A 14832-nucleotide genomic window follows, 5' to 3' on the forward strand; every position below is an offset into this window, starting at 1 on the left:
ACGGGTACATGCCTGGCTAACTTTTTTTATTTTTAGTAGAGACGGGGTTTCGCCATGTTGGCCAGGCTGGTCTCAAACTCCTGACTTCAAGTGGTCTGTTCGCCTCAGCCTCCCAAAGTGCTGGGATAACAGGTGTGAGTCATCGAGCCCAGCGGCAGTTTTTAAAAAGTTAAATACAGTTTTGCTATTCCACCCAGAAATCCCACTCCTAGGTATTCACTTGAGAGGAATGAAAACCTTAGGTCAGCCCAAAGACATACTCAAATGCTCATAGCAATTGTATTCTTATTGGACCCAAGTTGGAAATAACCCTCATGTCTAATGACAAATAAATGGATAAGCAAATTGTGGCAAATGAACATAATGGAATACTATTCAGCAGTGAAAAGAAATGAGCTACTGGCATAAGCAACATGAAGAATCTCAAAAACATGGTGCTAAGTGAAGGAAGCCAGGCACAAAAGTCTCCATAGCTAATCATTTCATTTATGTGACCTTCTGAAAAAGCCAAAACTACGGCAGCAGAAAGCATAACAGTGGTTGCCATGGAGGGCGGAGGAGAAGATAGTCTGAAAAGAAGCACAAGGAATAGAAATACTATGTGTCATGACTGTAGTGGTGTTTACACACCCATGTATATCTGTCAAAATGCACTGAGTTATATGCTAAAATTTGATGAAATTTATTGTATGTAAATTACATCTCACTAAAGGTAATTTATCTGTAACAGCATCTGAAACAGGCGCCTCCTCTGCTTGGTTTAGATGCTGTTAAGTCTTACGTGGCCTTCTACATATGGTCGCTCCCAGCTCTCCACTTCTCGTGTTGTAGAAAACTATTGATATCTGCAGGGCAGTCCTTGCGGGTGGAGGGCTGAAGTGGAACATGCAGAAGTCTGGGAGGGTTGTGTCTGTCTGCATGAGAAGGATGGTCAAACACTCAAAACCCCTCTATGCAGCTTCTTCTGGGAGGACAGCTAGTGTGTTTAGGAAAAAGAGCAATTCTGTGTCTCTCCTGAAACTACATATCAAAGGGACCAAGAGGTGAGAAGTATGACAAGGATGCTGGAAGCAACTCTGACAGTGGCATCTGAGCTTTGGGAATACCAGCTATGGTGTCTTCCCTGCTGAAATGTTCACAGGAAGCAGGGTTGGGAGGCCTCCGACATGGCCTCTCGTTATCGTTTTTAGACATCGGCGGTAGGGGGCTTTGGAAGGCCAAATTTTATATGGAGGGGCCTGTAATTGGAGGCTGCAGTCCTTTGACAGTTTGTTGTAAAGTCCAAATCCCGTAGCTTGTGTTACGGGATTGCATTGTGTCCCCATTGATAAGTGGAAGTCCTAACCCCCAGCACTTGAGACTGACACCTTATTTGGAAATAGAGTCCTTGCAGATGAGTTCGTTAAGATGAAGTCATGCTAGAGTCAGGTGAGAACACCATACGAAGATTGGAGCTCGGCTTCCACAAGCCAATAACCTGCCAGAAGCTAGGAGAGGGGCCTGGAATAGATAGTGTTTTGACCTCTAGTGTTGGTCAAAGTAGGCTTCAGGAGACTGCCACAGAATGGGTGGCTTCCCTGACCGCCCCATATTCCTAGATATCCTTGTATCTCTTCCTTGGAATCTGAGAAGCCGAGTTCACAAAAGAGCTCACCTTCCTATGAGAATCTAATGCTGCTGCTGATCTGACAGGAGGCGGAGCTTGGGAGGTAATGCTTGCTCACCTGCCCTCCACTCACCTCCTGCTGTACAGCCCGGTTCTTACCCGTCTGCGGCCTGGGGGTGGGGGAACTTTGCTCTAAAGCCTCCAGTTGGCAGTAGCCCCAGGCTCCCTTTGCAGGGTTGCTGCCCACCCTTCCCATGCAGGAGCTCTTTGTTTCAGCAGCACTGTTGCTCAGGAAATCATTTGTGGAACAGCCTTTTGGATGGTTGCTTACTGGTCAGTCTTCCCAGATTGCCAGGAAGAGATACAAGGATATCTGGGAACACAGGGAGGTTGGGGAAGCCACCCATTCTGTGGCAGTCTCCTGGAGCCTACTTTGACCTACACTAGGAGGTACAGAGACTCTGCAAAAGACCCTAGATTTGGCCCCCTCGGGACATATCCTGAGCTTAAGGGACTTTTCTCCATGATATTAATAGTTGCCAAAAGTGGAAGTGTGATCCGCCAGTAGCTTTCACTCAGGGTGACACTCATCTTCTGATCTCAGTAAATAAATTAGTATTCATAAAACACTTAGAACTGCACTGGCACCCGGAAAGCACTATGTGAGTATTACCTCCCGACCTGGCTAAGGGATGTCTTCCTTTGGATTCCAGCTTTTAGACAATTGCTTTTCATTCACACACTGGGCTCTGATCCAGTTCTCAAGTTTAGCATCTCCTCTTTAACAAGCATCCACTACAAATGTTAGTGAAAGAGAAAAAAAAAAAAAAAAGCTCATTTGGATCTCTTTTCTTAATCAGAAACTGTGACTGTGGCCAGAAGTGAGGGCTTAATGGATTCGCCAATATACCCACTAAAAATGAATAAATATATGAAAGAAACTCTGGATGGATGGATGTGTAGGAGGGTGGATGGGTGGGTGGATGGATGGATAGAAGAATTTGGCTTGACTCAGGTAAGAAGGTAAAGTGAAGGGTGAATTGCCTACAAGGTATATGCATGTCTGGGGAGAGGAAATTTTGGAGGATTTAAGTGTATGCTTGTGTGTCCTTTGGCCCTCCTCAAATAAGGACTCCATGATAGATTGAGATTTTATAGGTTTAATATTCCCTCCCAACTTCATGTACTTTACATCTGGATAAAAGGAGCTATAAATCTCTCCAGGCAGAACGTGCCTCAGCCCTGCCTTTCTACCTTCTCACTGAGATCTTACTTGGAAATACAGCTGAACACTCAGTGATGAATCATAGCATCTGTGGAACAGTCCAGATAAGGAACAATTTGCATTTTCATGTGATAATTCACTACTCTTGCCATTTTCAAATTACTTTAGAGCCACATTAATTCTATTGCCATATACTGCCACTGTGCACCCAAGTCACCAGGAGATGGGGATTCAAGTGGCAGGTTTGTCTGGCTTTACAGGAGTGGGAAGTGCTCCCCCTCAACCGCCCAGTAACACAAAACATAGGGAAATGGAGCTGCCCCGCAGAGAGCCCATCTCCTAGCAGATCCCCCGAGAAAGGTTGCAGCTTCAAAACTATCTTGCATTTTCATTCTCCATGTCTGTATGTCACTTGCTTAAAAATAAGCTAAGCATACATCACTCCTCCTCCATTCCCCCACGTCACACTGAGGAGGAGACCTTTTCAGGTAGCTCTTCCTCCCTCTCTGTTTCAGGAAGTATATGTGTCGGAAGAGGTTGCAAGCGACAACACCCCATGGCTCCCGTAAAAGGGGTCTTTATGGGAGAAGGGTTTTCTTGGCTGGATGGAGCGCCCCAGCTCTGCAGAGGAATCTACTGTCTAATGCTCATCTTCATTCTTCCCAGTGGCCATAGCTACTTCAAAGAGGCCCAATGTGGCCATAGAGACTAGTCTACCATCCAGCCACAGGGGACTCTGGCAGAGAAGGACAATGTCGAATAAAGACAAAATTAATCCCGATCTCTCCAAGTGGGCTCCTCTACTATAATACCTCCAGACAAAGACATTTCATGGTGTGATGCTATCCCCCTCCTTCACAATCCAGGAAGTTTTTCGTACTCATCAGTAATACTTCTTGCTACAGTGCAAATCCGTTTCCTTGCCCAGAAGCAGAGAAGAGTCATTCTTGCACTCTCGAATCTACACATCCCTGCATTCCTTAAACAAATTCTCAGAATGCTATCAAATAAATTAATGAAGAGCCTTTTGAAAATGAGAAGAATTTCTGCTTCTCTCTCCTAATTTGCATTTGTCCGTTTTCTGAGTTTCCATTCTATTAAACTTTAATTTCCTCTCCTCTCATCCCCAGTCCTTTAGGAAGTCTTAGGTTGGAATTTTACTTTACACAGTCAGAATCTCTTGGGCTCCAGTAGATTACACTTATGGACAGGCAGGATGTATTTTGTCCCTGAAGCGAGTTTTAGATTGCCCAGCCGACTTCTTAGGGAAAACAGGTCTAAAGCAGAGGGTGCGAATGTGGACGATGGGGAAGCAGCTTTAAGTTCTGTTTATTCTGGATATATTACTCTTTTATGCCCAGTTTGCAGCAGTTGTATGTGTGCTTTTTAAAATTTTGTTTCACTGTGGTAAGAACACTTAACATGAGATCTACCTTCTTCACACATTTTTAAGTGTACAGTACAGTGTTGTTGACTATAGGTGCATTGTCGTACAGCAGATCTCTACAGCTTATTCATTTTACTCAATTGAAATGTTATGCCTCTTATTAGTAACTCCCCATTTCTTCCTCCCCACCCCCACCAACTCCAGCCCCTGGCAACCATCACTGCATTCTTTGATTCTGTGAATTTGACTATTTTAGATACTTCATGTAAGTGGAGGGACACATCGTTTGTGTACTTTCTGCAACTGGCTTATTTCATGTAGCATAATGTCCTTAAGGTTCACCCATATTGCATGCTGCAGTTGCATATTGCAGAGTTTCCTTCTTTTTAAAGGCTAAATAGTATTTTTTTTCTTGTTTCTTTATCCATTTATCTGTAGATGGACATTTAGGCTGTTTCCACAACTTGATTATTGAGAATAATGCTATAATGAGCATGAGAGTGCTAATATCTCTTTGAGGTTTTTTTTTTTTTTTTTTTTTTTTTTTGAGACAGAGTCTCTCTTTGCCACCCAGGCTGGAGTACGATGATGCAATCTTGCCTCATTGCAACCTCCACCTCCCGGGTTCAAGCAATTCTCCTGCCTCAGCCTCCCAAGTACCTGGGACTACAGGCATGTGCCACCATGTCCGGCTAATGTTTATATTTTTAGTAGAGACGGTGTTTCACCATGTTGGTCAGGCTGGTCTCGAACTCAAGACCTCGTGATCGGTGCACCTCGGCCTCCCAAAGTGCTGGGATTACAGGCGTGAGCCACCCCGCCCGGCTGAGATTTTGATTTTAATTCTTTTCAATAGATAATCAGAAGTGGGATTGCTAAGCCATATAGTAGTTTATTTTTGATTTCGTGAGGAACCCCCATGCTGTTCTTCGTAGTGGTTGTACCATTTTGCATTCCCACCAATAGTGTGCAAGGGTTTCAAATTCTCTTACATTTTCACTACCACTGTGTATTTTTTTATCTTTATTTTCAGACAATAGCCATTCTGATAAATGTGAGGAGATAGATGTCTCATTGTAGTTTTGATTTGCATTTCACCGGTCATTGGTAAAGTTGAGTATTTTTCATGTATCTGTTGACAATTTGTAAGTTTTTTTTGGAGAAATGTCTATCCAAGTCCTTAGCCTTTTAAAAATTGTATTGTTAGTTTTTTTGAGTGATTGAGTTGTAGGAGTTCCTAATATATTTTGGAGATTAACCCTATATCAGAGATATGGTTTGCAAATATTTTCTCCCATTTCGTGGGTTGCCTTTTTACTGTGTTGATTGTTGCATTTCTATACATTAACAATGAACTATCTGAAAAGGAAATTAGGAAAACAATTCTACCTACAATAGCTCCAAAAGGAATAAAATGCTTAGGTATAATTTTTTTTTTTTTTTTTTTTTTGCTACAGAGTCTCACTCTGTCACGCAGGCTGGAGTGCAGTGGTGAGATCTTAGCTCACCACAACCTCTGCCTCCTGGGTTCTAGCAATTCTCCTGTCTCAGCCCCCCGCCCCCCTCCCCCGAGTAGCTGGGATTACAGGTGCACACTACCACTCTCAACTACTTTTCTGTATTTTTAGTGGAGACGGGGTTTCACCATGTTAGCCAGGCTGGTCTCAAACACCTGACCTCAGGTGATCTGCCCGCCTTGGCCTCCCAAAATGCTGGGATTATAGGCATGAGCCACCACACCCGGCCTTAGGTATACATTTCATTAAAGAGATGAAAGGCTTGTCTATTGAAAACTCTAAAATAGTGACAAAGAGGTTAAAGAAGACACAACCAAGAAAGACCTATGTTCATGGATTGAAAGATTTAATATTGTTAAAATGTTTCTACTGCACAAATCAATCTACATATTCAATGCAAATACCTATAAAAAATTCCAATAAATTTTTTTCAGAAATGGAGGCAAAATTCTACAATTCATGTAAAACCACAAAAGACCATGAATAGCCAAACTAATCTTGAGAAAGGAGAACAAAATTGAAGGCATCATACTTCCTGATTTCAAAATATATTACAAAGCTGCAGTAATAAAAACAGTATTGTACTTGCATAAAGACAGACATCTAGACCAATGGAACAGAACAGAGGGCCCAGAAATAAATCCACATATATATGGTCAAGTGATTTTCCACAAGGGTGCCAAGGTCACACAAGGGGGAAATGATAGTCTCTTGAATAAATGGTATTGGGAAAACAGGATATCCATACACAAGGGAATGAAATTGGACCCTTATCTTACACCATACATAAATATCAACTCAAAATGGATTAAAGACTTAAACATGAAACCTGAAACCCTAAAACTCCTAGAACACATACAGGAAAGCTTTGTGACATAGTTCTTGGCAATGATAATATGGAAATGACACCAAAAGCTCAGGCAACAAAAACGAAAGTAAGCAGGTAGGACCACATCGAATGTAAAAGCTCTGTACAGCAAAGAAAGCAGAAGTTGTGTTTTGAATGATTTTCTTCTTTCTGTTAAATCTCCCAGTTTCTGTACTTGTGAACTGAGGGGCAGGTGGTTGGGGGCTGTGGCAGTCAATCCCACTCTTCTACTTTTATTTTTAAAATACCATAGGAGGAAAGCATGGGAATAAAGAATGCTTTTAGTTCCTTGGAAAGGGGCACCAGAAAAGAAATGTATTAGATTGAACCATATAAAATTGTCATTTTTTAGGTAAAAAATGGTTGCATAGCACCAATTTCATATGGGTCAACCTAGTACAGTCAAACTTCTTTAATTCAGACTAATTTGTGGAAGCTTGGTCTGAATTAGTGAAAAGTTTGAATTATGAAATCTTTTAAAAGAGATACAATGTCATTGCATTCAAGTATTGACAGTGACAGGAAACAGGTCAACAAAGAAAGGCTTTCTACAGTCCCATAAGGGAACGACTGGTTAATAGACAATTTGTAATGAGCCTACAAATATGTTGGGTAAAGATGCTTTAATATAGGGTGTATGTACTTGAGAATGCTTAATCAGTTTATTCTTTTGAGTAGCTTTAAATAGTTGCCTTTTGATTTGCATATATGATTAGTTTGCTTGACAAATCCTTTCAAAGAAAGCAACTGTATGGTTGAAGTTTACTTGTCTGAACTATTTCTTATTCCAAAATAGTGGATTCCAAATTAATGATGCTTGACTACTCTATTCCTGACCTTAAGGTTGGACATTAGGTTAATGAAAATCAGTGGAGAGCAACTCTCACAAGTATCCTGGAAGAGGAAAATATACTTGATGGAAATATATGTGACTTGAAAAATGAGGCTGGTTTTCTTGTATGTCTTGTATACTGATTCTGGAAGCAGTTTCAGAAGCAAAGTTCAAACAATGTTTTGGGTAATAGCAGCAAACTTGGAATAAGCCAACAACATCCCACAGAAATGTTTCAAAGAGCAACCCTGATGTGAATGTACAAATTCCATCCATTATGGTTTAAAACCATTCTTTCAGAAAGATATTTATTCATATAAAAACATTTTAAAAAGTTCCTAAATAATAGTAATTTGTCCATTATATTTAAGTTTATTTACAAGTGATTTGATCAATTTTCTGCTTACTTGAAACTCTAGGGAATGCATGGGTGGGAGGAGAGGAGGCAACATTTGGTGACCAGCAGAAACAGAGATTGATAGACTCTTTGATAGAATTGGAATTAGGCATAACTCTTCAGGAGTGCACCTGGGATGCATGGCAAAGTTTATCCTCACAGGCTTCCCTCCTTGGCTGGTATGTCCTTCTGATCAGAGATGGGGAATCTAGAGCAAAACACTGCTCTTCTCTCAATGTAACTTGGTGCCAAATCTCATCCTACTGCTTCCTGTCCCTTCTTCTCTTGCTTTGAAATGTCAAATAGGACTTAAAGCCTGGATAAATCTGATGAGGCTATTACAAGAAATGGACTCAGTTTTCAGTTGCATGTCTCCACTAACGTGGATATGAAATAAAAAAGGAACCAGATAAGATAAAAGCAATTATTTAAAACAACAAACAAACAACAAACTGACCAATGATGGAACTGTTTTCTATCTTCATTGCAGTTACACAAGTATATGCATTTGTCAAAATGCATAAACCTATGCATCAAAAAGAGTAGTTGGACTGTACGTAAATTAGAAACAACTAAATAAACATGAAATAAGGCCAGGCCTTTCCTTGGTAACCTATCAAGCAGGCACCCTGGTGGTGGGTCTTCTGGGTTCCTCTCACAGCTCTGTCATTGCCTGGTACTCATCACCCATCTCTGGCTGCTATGTTCGTGCCCACCAGGTCTGCAGTTTCTGTACTTGTGAACTGAGGGGCAGGTGGTTGGGGGCTGTGGCAGTCAATCCCACTCTTCTACTTTTATCTTTAAAATACCATAGGAGGAAAGCATGGAAATAAAGAATGCTTTTAGTTGCTTGGAAAGGGGCACCAGAAAAGAAAAGTGTTAGATTGAACCATATAAAACTGTCATTTTTCTAGGTCAAAAATGGTCGAATAGCACCAATTTCATATGGGTCAACCTAGTACAATCAAACTTCTTTAATTCAGACTAATTTGTGGAAGCTTGGTCTGAATTAGTGAAAATTTTGAATTATGAAATCTTTTAAAAGAGATACATTGTCATTACATTCAAGTATTGACAGTGACAGGAAACAGGTCAACAAAGAAAGGCTTTCTACAGTCCTATGAAGGAATGACTGGTTAATAAAGACAATTTGTAATAAGCCTACAAATATGTTGGGTAATTGGGTATTTGTGCCTACAAATATGATGGCCCTCTGCCTTCTCCCTGTCACTGAGTGTGATGTCCCTGAAGATGAGGCCGTATGCCCAGCACAGTATCCTATACATGGCAGGAGCTGCACGAAGCTGTTGTGAGATTTGAACCTCAATCTTGCGTGCTGCCATTTTAAGTCAGAACACTCTGATTCTGTCCTTAGCAGAGATTCATTTGTTTATTCAGGCAACCCTTAATGAACACCTACTATATGTCAAGAATGGTCCTAGGAATCAGGGATATAAAAACAAGATGCAGCCCCTGCACTGGAGCTGCTCTGGTGAGAGAGCCAGATGTGTAAACAGAGAATTAGAGCACAGTGTAGTTAGTGCTAATGGAGGCGTGGGCAGAGCGCTCTGGGGGCACGGAGGAGGAATGACTCCCTCAGCCTCACTCATATCCCCCCAGCTGCTCCAAGATGCTTCACGTCACAGTGGCGCCTGAAGAAAGAGGCTTTGCCCAAGGAGAAAACAATGCTGTGTCAGTTCAATGTGTCAACACACATATACAGACACACAGGCACAGGTGCACACACATGCACACACAAGCACACACACATGCAGACAAACATGCACACACACACGCACAGATGCACATACACACACACACGCCCTTGAAGGCCTCCTTCCCTCCTGTGGAATGGATTACGCCAGCCCTGCCCCATCATCCTCTCTGGACCACAACTGAAACAGCCCAGGCACTGCTTGATTCAGTAAATGCCCTTGGAGGGTTGGTAGTGGTTGTGGGTGAATTCCTGCATCTCACTACCATCCTTCCCAGAGCCTTTTCCTCACAGGCTTCAGGCAGGGTAGGCTGCCTGACAGTCACCATGGCAACAGGTCTCTCTTTATGCCTTCTACACGTGTAGGGGGCTTCCTTACTGGAGTGGGGGCCCATGACCAGCGCCCCAGCCAAGCCTCAGACTCTGGGTCCACCTTCCTGGGTCGTTCCAAGGTCATTGTCTTCTGCTAGGTATCAACCATGTACGAGGAACAGGTGGAGTTCTCCTTGTCCAGGCCTGACACCCAGGCTTACTGTGGAATTAAAGAGCTGTGGACAGTAGCTGCTCAAAAGGAAGGTGACAGATGAGTTCCTGAACATCCAGGTTGTCAACAGCTAAAGACAAGATGGCCACCTGGAAGAGGAGCTGGGGGACAGTTCTGGACAAATTCAAGTATGTTGACTGCAGGGTAACCAGGATGACACAGACTGAAGTGAGGCGGGAACCAAGAAAGTAGGGATGCACAGGCTGGAGAAGAAAAGTGTCATAGGGAACACATGTGGACTCAATGCATGTTGCATAGGAAAGGGGGTAGGTGCAGTCTGTGGGGCTGTTTTAGCATCAGTGACACGAATGATTGGAAGAGAAAAGGCCACCATAATTTCTTCCTCTTCCTCATGTTTTGGTAAAGTCTCCTAAGCACCTAAGCCTTTCAAAGGTGAAAGGGGCTGCTTTTGAGGAGGTGAGCTCCTCGTCTGCAAAGATAATCAAGTGGCAGCTACATGGCCACTGGGTGGGCATCTGAGTATGTGTTGGGGCTTCTAGTGTCCCATCCAAACCTGACTGGCCCCGCTGCTGTCCTGTGAGTAGGTGTGACATGTATCCCATGGTGCTCTCACCTGTAAAATGAGGATTTGAGCTAGGCGTGTCTCAGAACCTGTCTGCTTTACAGCCCTGTGTTCAGACCTCGTTTTCTAAACCTGATCCTGATGACAGAGGCTTAACTTTACAGGTTGAAGGCACTTCCTATTTTTCTGAGCACTTTCATATCCATTATCTTGATATTTCTTCCCCATTACTCTGGAAAGTAAATAGAACAGATCGGATTTCCGGGACAGAGGGGTTGAAGTGGATTTTCCCAAGGTTCCTAGTGAGTTAGCAGCAGAGCCAACTTGGATGCCAGGTCTTGGGACGGCCAGTCCAGCACACTGTCTGCTTGTGCCTGCTTTTACCCAGGTCAGGTTTGCTGGCTTTTCCACCATGGGCAGATGATGCCACAGAGAGGGGTTATCAGTGAGCAGTAGCATGCAACATGCAGTGCAGCAGAAACAACAGCTAAGAAAAGTAAGCAGAGTTTCCAGAAATAAAAAAAATATATATTTCTACATCTGGTTGTCAGTTGTTCTCAACTTTGGAGTTTTCTACTAGGTAAACTTTGAGACACTAAAATGAAGTTGCTAACAATATGTGATGTGAATACATGAGTTCTGTAAAAGTGACTTGTGCAAATGGATCTGAGTGGCATATATGTTGAATAATAAAAATGTGTAATAAATCTTAACTGATCTTCCTTAAAACTCTTAGTGGGAGTGTGGAGATGGGAGGGGTTGGCCAATGGGTCTGCTTAACATTGCATCCAAGCTGCAAATTCAACAGGCAGAATGTTCCTTGGGAAATTGAAACATCAAAGGCTGAATAAGATTTCACTGCTCTGATTCTTTATTCAGGCCCCTGGGAAATAATGTATCCCATATGATGACTCAATAAGCTCTAACATCTTCTCCATGTGCTACAGGAAAGCCCCCTTCTCTGTCTTAAAATCACCATGTCTCCTTCTTTTATTAAGTTCAGTGGGAACAATGAATGCAAATTTGAAACCATACCGTATATATGTATATGACAGACCCTTCAGTGGATTACAACTTTCCATAGGGAAAAATCTAAAGCATTCGGTGTTGGCTTTATCCTTGCCTCCAAGTGAATCGTGATGATAACTAGACTCAGAGCACCTTACTGTTTCTCTCCAGGGGCTGAGATGACATTTTGTCTGCATCACCAACTCTTGGTGAAGTGGGAAGGAGAGAAGGAGAGAACGGCTTTTCTGTTCCACTTAGGCCTGCTCCTTGCTCACCTGTATGATGTGGAAGGGATGGAGGGTCAAGGGTAGAAGTAAGGGAAACTGATGATGGAAGGGTGAGGCTAAGGGTTCATCATGCAGATGTCCCATCTCACCTTTTCAAGAGGCCAGAAGATTTTGGACTGGGTCCTTTTGCTATAAACAGGTCGATCTGTGGTCAAGCTGGACTTAGGAGCAACCTCTGTGGTGCTGATGGTGAGGCACAGGAATCTGGGACCACTGAGTCCCATATGTAAGGTATTCAAGGTACCATGAAGTTCTGGGCATTTCTTAGACACCCCGACCATGGCATTTGACACTTATTCACATTGGATGTTGGAAATGTTGGGCTGGGTGGCAGACGGTGTGTTGCTGGGGTGACAGAGGCTGTGCTGGTTTGTTGGGCCATCCTGTTGGCATAAGCAAAGCCATTCTCCATTTTTGCTCTTCTCACTGAATTTCTGGCTCCTTTTCCTAGATGCTGAAGTTGATCTACATCAGGATAGTCTGGTCTGAACATTGTTGCAGCAGCCCTTGCGGTTGGTCTTTCAGGGTCTGCTTGCTCACTTCTAGGGTCTCAGGCTGTGTGGGCTACCTGGGACGTTTTGTACAGAGCCAGTGTTGGAAAGTTCCATCCTTATGTGGGGCTGAACTACACTTCCTTCCATTGCCCACTGTTGGTTTTAGTTTGTAATCTGGAGCTATATAAGATAGGTCTAGTGTCTCCCATGAGCCACCCCCTCACATACGTGAAGACAGATGCTCCATCTCACCTGATTTCACTTCTCATGACATGGTTTTCAGATCCTTCACTACCCTTGCCATGCTTTCCTGGGTGCACATGAGTCTTTCTTTGCTGTGTTTGCACTATGGTGACAGATGTAGACTCAGAACTACACGGGAAGAGGCTTCTTGTCCTTGGAAGGGCTTCTTGTCCTAGGCAGGAGCTCCAAGCCCTGAGAGGAACATGCCCTTTCTTTCAACCCATGCTCCAGGATAGACAGCCCTGCTCTACCAGCCTTCCTCACATGGAAGAGGAGGAGGCAGAAGCTTCCCAGGGTATACCCCTGAGAGCAGAGCCCCTGCGAGGGCCAGACATGAGACCAGAAGTCGGGACATTGCTCTTGTGACCACAGACCCAATGCCCACGTGATGGAGACATCTATCTTCCCAATTCTTGTGGCCTGAATCCTTCCTGAAATCAATGCAGGGCTCCAGAAGGGCATGGAGTCCACCTGTCTCCCCCTCAATTCCCTCTTCCATGCAGGATATTTTAGATGGCGGGCACGATTGTGATGACCTCAGCACCGAGGTGTGAGGCTGACTCACTCAGCATCTCTAAGCAGACTGAGCTCATTGCAAGCATGGCCAGATAATGTGGGCTGAAGGAGACTGAAGCCTTTTGCTGGGCACCACAGTGATAGCTTCTTAAATGGTGTTGTTGAAACAATCTCATTCATAAAGACGAGCTGTAAGTACAGCAAAACATCGTTCTTTTTCCAGAACTATTTCAGAGTATGTTGCTGAAGTGATGTCGATCACCCATGAATACTTTAGTTTATGTATCCTATCAACAAAGACATGCTTTTAGGTGACCGGAGGACAACCATCAAAGGCAGGAAAGGAACTGATTGAATCCCCAGCCCCCATTTAAGTTGTGCCAGTTGCCCCAGGAATAATCTTTATAGCAAAAGGATCCAGTCCAAGATCCCACACTGTATTTACTTGTTTTGTCTCTATGGTGTCCTTCCATCTGGAATAGTTCCCTAGTCTTTCCCTAATGCTTGGGATCTGGATGCTTTTGAAGACTACAGGCCAACTGTTTTGATGCATGCCCCTCACTTTGGCTTTGTAGGACATTTCCTCATGATTAATTTCAGACCATACATCTTTGGCAAGAGTTTCACAGAAACTTCTCATCGCATCTTATCAGGCGGCACACGATTCTGTTTTGTCTTGGAATGAGGGATGCTGACTTTGATCACTTGCTTGCTGTAGTGTCTGCCAGCCGTCTCCACCATCAAGCTATTCTTTTCCTCTTTGTAAGTAATCATATGTGGAGATATTTGGAGACCAGCCTTGTTCACTTATCTATTTTTATCGGTATGAGCTCAGGGTTTTATATCTTGTTCAATGGATTGCAACCTATGATCTTCATTATTTATTTATTTTTGCTCTGTTTGCCTCTGAGTTGGCCAGTAGGAGTCCCTCCAGGCTGGCTTCTGTGTGCTTTTCTCATCTTCCCTTCACACTTTGAGCACGTCCTTACTTCTGGCACAACGAGACTTTCCAGGCTCATCTCATAACTTCCTGCACCAGCCTGGAGAGTCCTCGTTCCTTGCAGAGAAGAATGCTATTTAGAAACCCAGATCCAGGAGGTTAGGTGTGCTCACTGGTGTTGGAGTGTCCCTCAGGCCCTCTTGGGGGACAGAGTGAAGAAATATATACATGTATGTTTACATATAGCTATGTGTACACATAAAGTTGCATTCATATTTACATATTTATTTATCTATTTATTAAAAATCCCAAGTTCACATATATACTATAAATTCTAACACCTCAGGATTCACTTTAGGTTTTTTTTTTTTCCCTTTTTGTATTTGTGGCTCCCCTCTCTGCCAGCCGGAATCCTGGCTCTAGTCATCTTGAACATATTTCCTTAATTGATAAATCTCCCTATGTGTAACCAGTCTTCCATTGCTGCCATCACTCCTCCTGGCATGGATGCCCTCCTCATGCAATTTTATCTCTAGCCTGTGCTGGGCTGTCCTCTGCCCTAAGGCAGAAGCCCTCCTCACTCCTCAGGTCTCCACACTCCATGCTCATTGTCTTATGCTGCCCAAGCTCCTCATCTCCGTGGAGCCCCACACACCATGCCAGGTTTAGCCCTGGCCACCCTCTCATGCCTCTGTCACAGCCTCAGCCTCGATATACTGTTGGTCTCCAAT

The 14832-nt window shown here is 43.4% G+C and overlaps 1 long non-coding RNA gene across 1 annotated transcript in view; it reads left to right on the forward strand.

The window, feature by feature from the left end:
- LOC130541675 (uncharacterized) overlaps positions 1-14832 on the forward strand; it is a 38682-nt gene that overhangs the window by 8138 nt on the left and 15712 nt on the right. The window contains exons 2-5 of the long non-coding RNA XR_008955753.1: positions 7855-8011; positions 10017-10218; positions 11002-11109; positions 13737-13923. This is a non-coding gene — a long non-coding RNA (uncharacterized LOC130541675). The remainder of the gene's footprint in view (positions 1-7854; positions 8012-10016; positions 10219-11001; positions 11110-13736; positions 13924-14832) is intronic.

The sequence above is a fragment of the Pan paniscus genome, chromosome 6 (assembly GCF_029289425.2).
Source record: "Pan paniscus chromosome 6, NHGRI_mPanPan1-v2.0_pri, whole genome shotgun sequence".
Lineage (NCBI taxonomy): Eukaryota > Metazoa > Chordata > Mammalia > Primates > Hominidae > Pan > Pan paniscus.